Here is a 13,859-nt window from a genome sequence, read left to right on the forward strand (position 1 = left end):
AGAAGGTAGTAGCAGTAGAAGAAAGAAAGTTAGTGTCAGCTGATCCATTCACCGTTTTGTAGGATTCCAAAAGATGATGGCTGAGTGAGACCTGTGGCTCAGGCTGAGCCACCTATCTTACCTCACCATAATCTTTGGATATCCTCCCAGAGAGGGACTGGAACCACTAGCCCTGGCTTTCTTTCTTCTACTACAACCACATTGAACAACCTGGATATACCAGCTCATACATTTGCAGGTCTGACAAAGTGCCACAACATGACATGAAAAATGTGTTGTCGGGTAGAGCATTGAATATTCATCACAAAAATGTAATCAGAAGTAGACTAAACATTTAAAGGAAAACTGATTATACCACTGTACAACTGATTTTTTTTTTTTTTTTGACAAACATATAGTTTTGTAAAAAAAAAAAACTTTTTTGTCATGCTTTCCAATGTTTACATAATGTAAGCCTTATAAATGAAGTGACAGATTCAAAGTAAGATGAAGGTTCAAAGTAAGATGACAGGAACGAGCGGAGGGGTGTAAGCAGACAGACACACGAGAAAATACTGATTTTAGCTCTTAATGGCTTACAACACGTCAAGGTTAGGAATAATTGAATCCATAAAGTTGATGGTGGCACAGGTTAGTTGGGCGTTTGTCCCTGAAATTAAATAACTCCACCAATCCTGCATATTTCCGTTTTTTGGTGCAAAACGTTCCAAATGCCAGGAGCGTTGAACAGCGATTGCTGGGCACCCCGTTATCAAATGTATGCTCGTTTCAACATCTTTCATACAAAACCGGCAGATATTACTCGGTGTAGACGGATCTTTCCTTTGCATCAGCACCTCACGAGTTTTATAGAGATTTAAACGTAATATTAGAACTGATATAATGTAGGTCCACGCATGGCATCTGGGACGAATTCCTTTATTCACATTAATGCTTCATTTTTAGTGCATAAGTAAAACAGGCCCCCAGCCACAGCCATCCCATGGCTCACCTTCCTTCCAACTGTCCCTCTCCACTAGATCGTTTCCACTGACTCAACTGCAGGCATTCTTCAGTCAGAGTTCTATGTTGGAACATCATCCCACTTCATGATACACCCTCCTATGGGCATAATGGTTGCACGTAATTCCGAGAGTTTTATGCGCATCACAACACATGTTGCATTCCTTGACCAACTCTTCAATTTCTGCACCGAGGCCTGGCCACCAATAATCTCCCCTGAGTCTTCCTTTTGATTTTGTCATACGCAAATGGCAACTATGGCCCGTCTCAAGCAATCTTATGGCATACGGTGGTACCAAGTGCCCTGTCTTACACAGGTACCCACCTGCCAAACTCAACGCATCTTTGACATATGGTTAGCCATCAGACATTAGCCAAAGCCCACCCTCTCAATCTCGTACTAACATAATTGGTGATCTGTTGTAGATCCAATTCTTGCTCCGCAGCCTCTATCTGCTCGTGCTCAGTCATGGTCCCCTCACAGACCACAGAAAACCTGTTCCTCAACCCCACCACATGCAGTGTCATCTTGTTCCACTTAAGTAAGACAATTCCCCTTGACAAATATTCAGCAATAACATTCTCCTTCTCTGGCATGTGTTTCACTTCAAATTCATGCCCCTGCATGGACGTACCCCATCTCATTATCCTACTCGAGAACCCTCCCAACCCTTTGTTCATAAATACTCACACAAGGGGCTTGTGATTGGTACATACTGTAAAAGGCCTACCCCACAGAAACACCCAAGACTTCATTACAACCCAAATTACATTGGGAGCTTCTTTCTCAATCATGCAGTATCTAACTTCCGCCCCTTTCATTGCTCGTGAAGCAAAGGCAGCCTCTCAACGCCATTTTGTTTCTGTAAAAGAACCACTCCTCACCCATAATCACTAGCATCTGTCATCACATAGGTCTTACAAGAAGTGTTGAAATTCACAAATGCCGGTGCACTCGCAGTGGCGCCCTTAATGCCTTTAAATTCTTCTTGGCACCCCTTACTTCACACAAACTCACAGCCCTTTTTACACAATGTTGTATAAGCTTTGCATCTGTTCACAAAATATCTTATCTTTAGGAGGTTGCACATTCACTACAGCTGAGATTAACTCCTCTCTCGGTCCTATCCCTTGGTCACTCAAATTATGGCCCAAATAGGCAATAGAAGATACCCAGAACTGACACTTCACCTTACTGAGAGTGAGGCCAAAATGAGACAATATATCTAATGCTCTATGCAATCTCTGATGATGATCTGTTTCACCCTTCCCCATGATTAAGACATCATATTGAAAATATGCTTCCCCTTAAATGGCTTTCAGAAGACTGTGAATCGCCCTCTGGAAGAAGAAGGCTGTAGACACCAGTCTGAAAGGCATTCTCCTAAATCTAAAAGTGCCTTCAAGCATGACGAACATGGTGTAATCCTTAGAGTGCAGATGGTACTTAACTTGGTGGTAAACCGAGGCCAAGTCAAGTGTAACTAACACTTTAGCCCCTATAGCTGGGTCTTCAATTCTCCAAATTTTGGTAGGGGAAATGTATCTACCACAACCATGCTAATGAGCTCCTTGAGAGGAACACACAATCCCAGTTGGCCATTGTTCTTTTTTACCACAGCCATCGGAGAAACAGAATCGGAGGCTTCTACTTTCCCAATCACACCATCCTTCAACTACTTTCAGGTCTCCAGTTTTACAGCTTCCATAAGAGAAATGGGAATGTTACTGACACGCGATAAACGGCACTGCACCCTTTTTATCCATATGTTATGGTGGTATTCTCAGAGATACCTTAGCTCCTCTCGGAACACATACTTCATCTGTTCGCAGGATTCAAATCCTCACCCACAGCAGCGATGAGGCCATATATGCTTGGATCAATCCTAATGCCCATTTTGCTTTGTTCGTACCAACCAAGCAGATTGCCTCCCTTCTCTGAGACATACACCTCTGCTACAGTCTTCTTTCCCTTACATTCCAGGTGAGCCTCAAACACTCCCAAAATCTCAATATAAGTCCCCCCCCCCAGGCATTCGCTTACACACCCCGTGGACTTAACTGCGCCCCATTAAACCTCTCCATCCACATACCGTTCTCAAATATATTACAATCAGAACCAGCATCTACTAACATGGTAATTTCAATCCCATTCACACTGACAATTGCCTGGGGCTTTTTTCATCTCATTGATTTGGATCCTACTTGGCTGACTGACCAACTAACACCCGCCGACACATCCTCCTGTTCATCCTCCTCCGGAAGTCCCACAGTTTCTCAGGTCGTTCCCTGTGAAACATGTTCACAGCATTGGGCAGAGTGTCACTTCTTACATTTGTTGCAGTCTACTTTGATCCCTAGGCACTTTTTGGAATTGGCCAAATGAAAGGCAGGGACGTCATTTGGGGGTCGCCAGAGACCGCAAGTGCGACCTCTGTGGTCTCCCTTGCAACCTCTAAAAAAAAAAAAAGAAAACAAAAAAAGTGTTTTTTTTTTTTTTGCAATGCAAGCTCCTGGGCTGTGGCCAGCACCATGTGGCTCTTTAATTCTGGAGTGGCTAGCTTTCTCGTTCAGCCCCCTTAAAAAAAGAATAAAAATAAGAACATGAGGGTCACAAGTCTAACACTTTCAGCACTGAACTTCAATAAGAAAGACTAGGAATGCCAAAAAATGTGTCATTCTGGAATTCTATACAATAATTTCTAGACTCATTAAAGGTTTATTGGGTGATAGTGGGTGTATATTTCTTCTATGTAAAGCGCTTAAGCTTAAGTGCTATATAATAACACTTCAGTATCATTTGGTCATGGGCGTCTGCTTGCAGTCACAGTAATTTGGTAATATGGGCCTATACACACTGATCGTAACGATACATATGGCGATCCATTCAGGTATGAAATGTACATCACATTATAGTGATATCGTAACCATATTTGTGGTAGTGTACAATGCTATGTGATGCCACTTCCTGTTTTGTGAACGGGTGAAAGGTCGTGTTCCATCGCTTCCCGCGATATCACTTTGGGGTGGGGTCAAATGACATCACTTCGTGTGGTGTCATCAGGGGGTCAAGGGGCATGTGATGTCACTTCCGCTACCCCTGGCTTTTTGGTGAAATGACGTCCCTGATGAAAGGCGCTGCCACATCTAAAGCACCACTTGAGAGGTGCAGTTTTATTTTCAGTCAAGGCAAGCTTTCCTCACTAGTTCAGTCTTTTGCGCTCCACTGGGATTCTTCCCCAACAGTTTCTTTGAATCCTTGAATCTTTAGGATCCGTACCTGCACATACTTTCTCTGAACTACTCATTCACTTTTTGTCCAACTCTTTAACACATGCAGTCATGTGTTCCATCTTCTTTGCCAAGTCAAGTATCTCCTCCAAGCTGGGATCCAAATGTGTTCTCTTATTTTATTCTCCCCCTACCTTTAACATGAATTGATTCCTGAGACGTTCGTTGTACGTCATCCGAAGGTTGCATTTATTGGCCAACTCCCTCAAACCAGTAATGAACACCTTGTTCGTGGATTCCAAAGTAGTATCCCTTCAAAATTATACTGGACTTCTTCTCTCAAAGTGAAGATCCATTTTGGGTAAGATAACTTCATAAGGGTTTAGTGTCTGCCCACTGGCTTGGCCTTCACTTTCTCCACTACTGGAATACTCCTGGTTCCAGGAGACTCTTTAAAATTCTGCGTCCTTCAAACCCTAAGCTGTGCATGTTTTATATCTATACTTGCATGGCAAGCACATCATCTTGAAAGTCCTTCTTCCAAGTATTACAACGTACCACGGGTACTGAGGTGGCAAATGAGTAATTGTCCACCTGTTTATATTTATGTATCCACTTGGTTATCTTTATTTATCCTTTAAAGTATCTGTAAATACTTGTTCAATCTTCAAGATATTGGTGTGTCTCTGTGCAGCACTGTATTTAAATTGTGAGTTAGTGCCTGACTCAGTAATGGCTGCCACCAATGGTTTGAATAGGCATGCCTCGAGTGTGCATGTGCATATGATGGCTGCCAGCACACGTTGCTGTTGTTGGTGTCAGTGCAAGCATAAGGGAACGCATGGCTCTGCCACGTTGTACTCGCTCCCTGCTGATTGCTGCTGGTGTAGACTCCCGTAGCCACTAGAGACCACATCAGTGCTTTCCATGGAGACATCTTCAATTTTCATTCTACTCCGCGTCTGTGTCCTCTGAGATGGCTCCTCACAGCATAAACCTGCCACTGTGCCGGTATGTACACGTTCCCTCAGGTCCCTCCAAAACTCCTTAGTGCACAGCAATTTCGCACAGCAGAAGCCGTCACTGCTGCATGGAGTCAGTGAGTCAGTCTCACCACGTAGAAGGTGGAACCTGTCAAAAAAACATGTCCCAGCCAGCTTGTCGCCACTGATTTAATGTATGCCCACATCTGGCATCCAGTAAGAATGTGTTTATTCGCATGAATGCTTCATTTTTTGTGCATGAGCCTAAAGGGCCCGCAGCCACAACCATCCCCTGGCTCTCCTTCCTTCTAATTGTCCATCTCCACTAGATTGTGCCCATTAACTCAGCTGCAAACATTCATCAGTCAGAGTTCTATGTTGGAACATCATCACATTTAATGACACACCCTTCTATGGACCCATCACAAAATAACTAATAAAATATGTAATACAATTAACCAACAATGTAACAAAAACCTTGAATCAAACCTCTATGATCCTACCCCAGCAAGGGGAAAAATAAAAATATTGTTAGCACAGAGCATGCAAAACCGAGAATGTATCAATAAAGGAAGAAAATAAAAGTGGAGGATCCTGACTCTTCAAACCGCTCTATCTAATGTCTCTATGTCTTTGTGAGGGGAAGTGATTTTGGACTTATTGATGCATTTAATTGTAATTTGTAAGGTGCTGTGTCTGAATGCAGTCACTCTGTAGCACCCAAAGAGGAAAGGAGGGGAAAAGGCAGGAAGCAGGGGGGAGGAAATCGGGATCAGATCATTTGACCAGTTAAAGGCTGAGTGGAGGAAGTGAAGAAAGAATAAAATACCAAATATTAATGGCATAAAATATGCTAAATTGCAAGTTGCTCAAATATAGAGAGCATGAGATATCCTGAAATTAAAGTAGCCAACTGCATGGCCATCAGTTTCGACCCACTAGGGGCTTTCTCAAGGCAAGTTCACAGTCTCTACATCCCATTCAGAGTTAGCATAACAGTGGGTAAAATTCAGGGACTGTTCCGGCACATTTTATGCATCTAAATCAGCTCTTTTCTTTGCCAGTCTTTCAAATCGTTTTGATTAATTCTTAAGATATAAACATTAAGCTGTGTTTTCGACCTATGAATGAGGAGCACTTGCTTGTGGGATTTTCATTAATCTTTTATAAATAAAGCTAGCATAGAGATACTAGATGGGTACGTGAAGGATTGCCATCTGGCAAGTTTGTAAAAGTCCTATCTTTTTAAATTTGTATTAATAGTAAAATGATGCACGTAATCCATATCAGAAAGGGTGTTCTTTTAACCAGACCCCCCCCTTTTATTAACCTTCATGCCAAAATCATAGTGTGTACCTGTGTCCTGCTACCTCAGTATCCTGAGCTGCAGCTCCTGCTGTCCCGCGAGACAGAGCAGGTTCTGAGGTCACAAATGCCCTGTTTGACAACTGCTGTGATGGCCAAGTCACAGCAGCACAGAGGTTGCATTTAAGCCTACACCTTTGTTCCAAATTCAATATGATTATACTAAACTGTCTACCTGGTGGTGGAAAAATCGGAAAATAAAAGCCATACCTCATTTTTTATGGTGGTGATGAGTTCACATAATTATTAAACTCACATCCCATTTGAAGCATACCAGTGTCATCCCTGTGAGCTCAGACAGTTATGGGAGACTACCTAGATTTAAGGCACCTTCCTGTCTGCATTTTAGTGAATGAGACAAAGGGTAAAATGCTCACGTCATTTGACTCTCTGGAATGGAAGGTAACATCCTCTTTGCCAGGTACTGGGATCTCCCAACTGGAGACGCCTTGGGAGCCTTGCTTCAAACAGCTAAGCGCCTTCCATTGGGGGGCTGCACACTCCGAGCCTTTTAAGCTGCTTGCTGAGAAAGGGAGGGAGGTAGGGCAGCTAGGGAATGTAGGTGGGTTGAAAGAATGGTTCCTCTGTCTTAGTTTTCTGTGGGCACTTCTCTCCTGTCCCCTCCACTTCCTGTAGAACAAGGCACTCTGGGTATGACAGCAGAAGGCAAGGGGCACTTGTCACAATGGTGGGCATTGGACCGCTTAAAGCAGGCATGCTTTCATCAAATCTGGTGTGGCATTTTACATAGAAAAGAGGGGGTCGCCCACCTCTTGTTTGATTCACGTTTGGATCAGCCAGAACTTAAGGAAGAATTAGGTTTGACCTCTTTTAGGAGAGTTGATCTTTCCAAAGCCCTCAGGCCTTGAGGTGAAAGAGTGTGGTAAGGTGGAGGCAGGCTCTTCTCCCTACCCACTCCCAGGGCATATTGGGGGTGGCTCTTGCTGGAGACCAAGGCCTACCACAATTCTTGCAAGCCTCCTCTCAATGGGAAAGCAGAGACTCAGAAGGACTCAACTTTTACTAGAGCCACCTGCAGTGGGTCTCACAGCATTCTGGAGCCAGAACAGCCAGGATCCTGATTGAACCGCATTCGAGCCATGTTCACTCTAGTCGAACCAAAGGGGCTGGTCGGTGCTACTTTTGCCACTCTCTTAAACTTCAAACCATCGTGCTCACATCATCGAACTGGCTCAACACTGCCCCTGCAGAGCCCAGTTACTTGTCTGGCTTGAGCCCCTGGGTATCGTGTAAATGACTTTGAACAGCTGCATCAAATCGTCGGGACGTTGCATTCAAGCTTGATTTGAACTGCTGCAACATTGCGTCACTCATCAACCTGAACCAGCGGTACGCATCATTTTGAACCAGTTCTTGATCGTCAAAATACTTTTGGTGATCCATTCGACCCATATCATTCGATGTCGCCTCGAACCTCACAGAGTACCGTCTTGAATCTGGCTCACCTGGGACCAACGTGACTCGATGCCTTGGAACCCGGTTTGACCCGCATGCACAACCTACCAAAGCCTGGTTTGACAGCGGCAAACCGACACACATTGAAATCAGGTGCTTTCAATTGACCCTGTCCCCATTGCCCACCTTTTGGGACCTTAGAGACTGGCTAAGTCCCTTTCGCACATTTCTCAGCAAGATATATTCTTTTGAACATGTTGTTGCATTTCTTGCCTGTTTTTCCTCCATGACAAAGTATCCAGAGTGCTTATACAATTCTGTTGTCCATGTTCTGTCTTCTTTTACACGGGTGGATTGGTATATAGTTTTTAATAGCTAAGTGTATGATTGGTTTGTTTAATTAAAGTATATATTTTTTATAGAACCTTAACTGGATATTCTATTATTTTGGAACTGTTGTACTATTGATGCTTGGGTTGCTACTGATTCACATTCACACCCCTTTTGAGAGTAGAGCCTTCCCTCGTTCCACGTTCTATTCTAATCCATTCTAAAGGGTTCTTATATAGCGCCACACGCCCAAAGGCCTCAAGGCGCTCACATACGGAAAAGACATAAAAAACATACAAGTGGCAACTATAGATATCTCAGGGCGATCAATCACATATCGATGGCATCAATAATTTTCTCGGGGTGCTTAATCAACTCCTCAATCAAAAACAAAAGTTTTTAGGCTCTTTTTAAATTGTGCCAATTCCGGAATTGGCCTGAGCGGAAGACAATGCCCAGAAATCAAAGTTGGATTCGCCAATCTTTTTCGATAAAGTGCAAGGTCGAGTTAGAAGCTCTTGATTATTAGAGAGTGAAGAGCGCCTAATAGGAGCTCTCTCAATTCGAGATCTGAGGTATCAGTTATAACAGTTGCTGTGGCAATCAATGCCCTATTGTTTTCTGAAAGATACAGACGTATTTGCCATAGCAGATATGTCATGTAAGCACAGGAGGTGTTTAAATATGACACATGCTTCTTATAAGTTGGTTGGGAGTAAAAAAACTCCAGGTGTTTTTACGGACTCAGACACCTCTATGGCGTTACCTGCAATAGAAAAGAACTATATTGAGGATATAGGTTCTTACGACAAAAGGTGATGGAGGTGTATTTCTTAGTTGTGCCAGTTCTACATTTATGATTGGGATCACTGATAGTTCGTAGAAGTTTGAGGGCCAAATAGGCGCTTTAGCCTCTACTCATTCTTATACTCCTGCAAAGCAGAAATTATTTTGTCACAGGGTGTAGCTAAAAAACATTGGCATTCCAATGCTTTCAAAATATGTAAGATATTGGTCACCCTGCCTGGTTGATCTGGGAATACCTCAGGGAACTGTTCCAGTAAATCAATAATGTTTGATTTTTTTAGAAGGGCACAAATCGGACGGAACAAAGGTGTGTTCTTTATCATAGTCAGCTAGGAGAGTGGCCAAAGTGATGGTAGTTTCTTGATCATGGTCTACTCTCCACTCTTTAAGCATATTAATATGATAAATGTGGGTTTTCCGTTGTCTATCAGGTTCAGACACAAGATAATTCAAAGGTGCTTTATTTTCCAAGATGGTATATGGACCGTGCTATTTGGAAATCATCTTGTTCACTGAGGTAGGTCAAACAACCAAGACAGACTGCCCACTGAGAATGTACGTGGTACTGTCCATTCATTGTATGTAGCCTGCTTTTGTTTTTGTGCATGTCCTAAGTGTTTGTTCGTGAGTTCTTACACCGCAACCATATGGGCTTTGAACTTCTCTCGCAGTCTGATAAATAGATAAAACAGCCTCTTCCCATTCTTCCCAAGTTTCCCTTAGCATGTCTAGGACATCCTGGGGTTCTCTCCCATAGAGTCATTTGAATGGTGAATATCCCAGTGTCACTTATGTGGTTTTCCTGACTGTGAACAAAGCCCATGTGATCATCATGTCCCAATTCTTTCCACCGGCATCAATCAATTTTTGCAGTGTTTTTCTAAGGATTTGATTAAAATACTCCACCAGACCATCGGTTTGTGGGTGATATACCAAGGTTTTAAAGGTCTTTATATTGAGCATTTCTTTCATCTCTTGCATTAGTGGTGACATGAAGGTGGTACTCCGATCGGTAAGGATCTCTTTGGGAAATCCTACACTTGAGAAAAGTTGTAACAGGTCCATATTAAATGGTCCATGGTAAATGGTCCATGGATCCGCCCTGTTCTATTGTCAAAGTACTGTGTGGTGGCAGCACATACTGATGAGAGTCAAGTGAAAACAGGCCTGCGAAGAGGCCTAGTCACAGAACTAACCCAAGGAACAGGAAACATCAACACCTCTTTGACATGCAATGTGCCAGCTTGAAGCTAGCTCCCACCCCTTTGTACGAAGGGCAATGAATGTCATGTCTGGGACAACTCTTTACAGAAGGCAACCCCTGGCGGGAACCCCCTTTCAGAGGGGAGAAGTGTGTGATTTGATGGAGACAGAAAGTCTGTTCCCGCCACAAATTTCAAGGGAGACCTGCACTTTGATCAGGAGTAAATTAACCAAAGAGACACTTTGATCCACAACAGACAGGAAGATGGGTGGGACTTAGTAGTACATGTTGTCACCCCCTACCTTTCCTGTTGCAAATGTTGGTGAGCACCCAGGATTGGGTCATTAAGGTAGGCTTAGCCAGCACCAATCACTGGGGCCCATTTGGCTTTAGAAGAGGGCTGAGCCCCTCACTTAGCCGATCATCCGATGACTGTGAAAGGAGTAATAAGAAGGACTCATTGGACCCTGGCTGAAGGTACAGTCTGCCTTACAGCTTTCTTCAGTGAAGGAAGGCTAGGATTTCCAAGAGGGAAGCAAGATCCCTCCCCTAATCATCTCCCAAGCAGCTCCAGAACTGGTAAGCAGCCAGCACACAGCGTGCCCTGCTATGTTATGCCAGCAAGCTTAATAGGTGGGAAGTGCCAGAGAGTCTCTGAACAAAGGACAAGTCTGTTGCCTGCAAACACTCTCCTCAGCTTTGGACCTTCTGCCTTAAAGGACAAAATGAGCCCTGCGAAGAAGTTAAGAGGAGTGCCACAACAAGCATCGACCAGCGTCCATCTTTTAAGGACATTTTTGAGACAGTCAAGCCCTCGTACCACAACTGGCTGTACCACTGACAGTTGTCACGCTGCAGTCACTAAAGCCATCCAAGACGCCTCGACCAGGGTTCCAGATCTGCCAATCAGCACAGAGACAATGATTCGTGACCCCGAGCTGCCGTGTAGGCCAGTGAGCTGCTGTGTAGGCCAGCCTGCAGCCGTCCGTCCTGCCTCGCTTGCCGACCTGCCACCCACAGCTGCCTCCCGTCTTGAACTCTGTCACAGGAGCTGCAAAGAATCCTGCAACCGACTCGACCAGGTACTTTGTGGTTCTGTCCCACTGGTCCTTCTCCAAAGGCCCCTAGTGACATTTACGACCCCTTGATCCCTTGGTGCTGAAGCCAAATAACCTTGAACAGTTAAGACTGATTGCTTTACTGACTGCCCTCCTGTCAGTATCCAGAGAGTATCCCTTTCCTTCATGAAACTGTCTGTCCTCTGTGTTCCTTTACAGAGTGAGTTGTATTTTGTAGTGTGCTATAACTGTCTGTTCTAATAATAATAATAAAGTAGATATGTGTATACAACTTTGACTGGACAGTCCCTTTTATCATTTGGTAATAATTGTATTTTCTTTGTGTTTCAACTAAACAATGATCCACAACCTTGTAGAGATAAGCCTGTCGTTCTGTCCACGTTACCAAAATCGGACAAGGAGGTTTATAATTTGCTTGTGTTTCCAATCTGTTCAGATCCCTTCTGGTGTACTGGAGGTGTGGGGCTGATTGATGGTTTAGAAACCGATAATCATCCCTGGACCATTGGTGCCACGGAAGTTGATTCATCACAAGGTTACATGTAGAACAGCCCTTGAACAGGCTCTTCCTTCTTGTGTCTGTCATCTCCACAAACTCCTGAAGGTGACAGAAGATGGAATCACCAGAGGCAATGGGATGGCCCGAAAACTCACTGCCAAAGGCGAGTAGGGGGGCAGAACCAAAACCCAAAGATTTAGATGGAAAGAAATTGCAAAAATAGATAAAGAACCTCGAATTTCAAGCAGAGAAACACTCGAGGACTCCCAACACTTAACATGTGGTAAATGATCTGAAGATGACCACCAGGAGAGGAGCTAATGGGACCTGTCTAATTGGTTGTGTGCAGTGTGACCCAAAATGACTAACAGAGCACTAAAGTGACAAGCAGTTTAAAAGTTTAAAAGTTTAAAGGTAAAAAGTGCTTTAATGTTACTGAGGATTCTGAGCCTGACGACAGGGAATATTCAAGAACATGTGAATCCATGAAAGGTTCAATGCTGGAGAAGATGGCAGCCTCCCACTTCCGAGAAGGCTCAGAATGGAGGCTTTACCATGAGGTAAAGCCCTGTTTCTGAGCTTCCTGATTGGCTGTGAAGCAGCAGGCCCCCCAGCCGGGGCGCTAATGGAACCTATACACAAACAGCCTGCTTTTGTGAAGGAGTGAGTTGTTGGGGTTGTCAATGAGGCATAACAGCCCTGGTGGAGAGGGCTGTAACAGCTGTAAATGGCCCACAAACAAGTTATGGACAGAATAATATCACAAAAACAGGTACAAAATAGGTTACAAAAAATATTGTGAGCAGTTGTTTGGACCCTTGCAAAGAGCATTGTCCAGGTAGATTGTTGGCCAAGACCAACACAAAGTATTCATGCAGAATGTTGGGAGAGAAACATCAAGCTTTGTAACAATTGTTTAGGCCCTCTGCTGGTCCATTGTTTTCAATGGTCTGCCACCATTTCAATGTTATGTATTTGAACAAAAGAGCTGAGCCGTGATAAACTATGTTTCGGTCATGAGCAGAAAGCTGATCTGCATTGATTATAGCAACACTGAGAAAATTGTAAGAGGATGTTTTCGCTGAACTTCTTCTAGTCAGGAGTTGATGTGGTTCCTTCTAAGTGCTTTTTTTCAAATACAATGGGCCTCATTACAGGTCGGGCGGTCCGGAATTAACAGTGGCGGTAAACCCGCCGCCACTGTTAATTGCGGACCGCCCGATCCCGACTCCTGCAGGCGGGAGGTGATGTTCCCGCCAGGTCTGACCTGGCGGGTTTAACACCGCCCACTTGCAGGCGGACGTGGAAACACCGGCACAATCACGAGATGGTGCCGGTGTTTCCACTTCCCCATTCCCATGGAGTCCTATGGGACTCAATGGGAAGGGGATTTACCGAATTCCGCCTCCGGAATTCCCGGGACACCAGGGTCGTAATGCCCTGGTATTTCCGGGAGTCACAGAGGCGGAATGGTAATACGAGTCCGGCGGTAACCAGGTGATTTTACCACCTCGGTTACCACCGGACTCGTAATGAGGCCCAATGTTGGGCATTTGGATTGCTGGCTCGTGCTGCTGCTTGCGGTGCCACGATCTTGGGGTGGCTAATATTAGCACCTTGAAGGGGGCTGTTCATTCAGTGGTTGTACTTAGTTGGGTTAACTGCTCGTTCCGCGGCTGCCTTAAGTCAAATATTAATTCATGTGCTTCCCTCATTATTTCTGGGTGTCCCCTCGCTACTTTGCTGTTTTTCTAAATCTTCTGGCCATCCCAAACTGCTTTGTGCCTGGTTGCCTTCCTCCTCTTTCTCTGCCAAATACCACCAGACAGCCGCCATTGAAGAACAACTTTTTTTTAAAGCTCCTCCACCAGAGCTGGATTAATGAAAAATACATATATATATAAACCTATAAACCAATTGCTTCTGTCTAAATCTTTTTCATA

General features: G+C 44.2%; 1 protein-coding gene across 1 annotated transcript in view; it reads right to left on the bottom strand.

Annotated features, from left to right (window-relative positions):
• The window catches only part of TMEM232 (transmembrane protein 232), a 1,143,478-nt gene that overhangs the window by 763,475 nt on the left and 366,144 nt on the right, over positions 1-13,859 (bottom strand). The window lies entirely within an intron of this gene.

This window comes from Ambystoma mexicanum, chromosome 6p (assembly GCF_040938575.1).
Source record: "Ambystoma mexicanum isolate Mex_15411 chromosome 6p, UKY_AmexF1_1, whole genome shotgun sequence".
In the NCBI taxonomy this organism is placed as follows: domain Eukaryota; kingdom Metazoa; phylum Chordata; class Amphibia; order Caudata; family Ambystomatidae; genus Ambystoma; species Ambystoma mexicanum.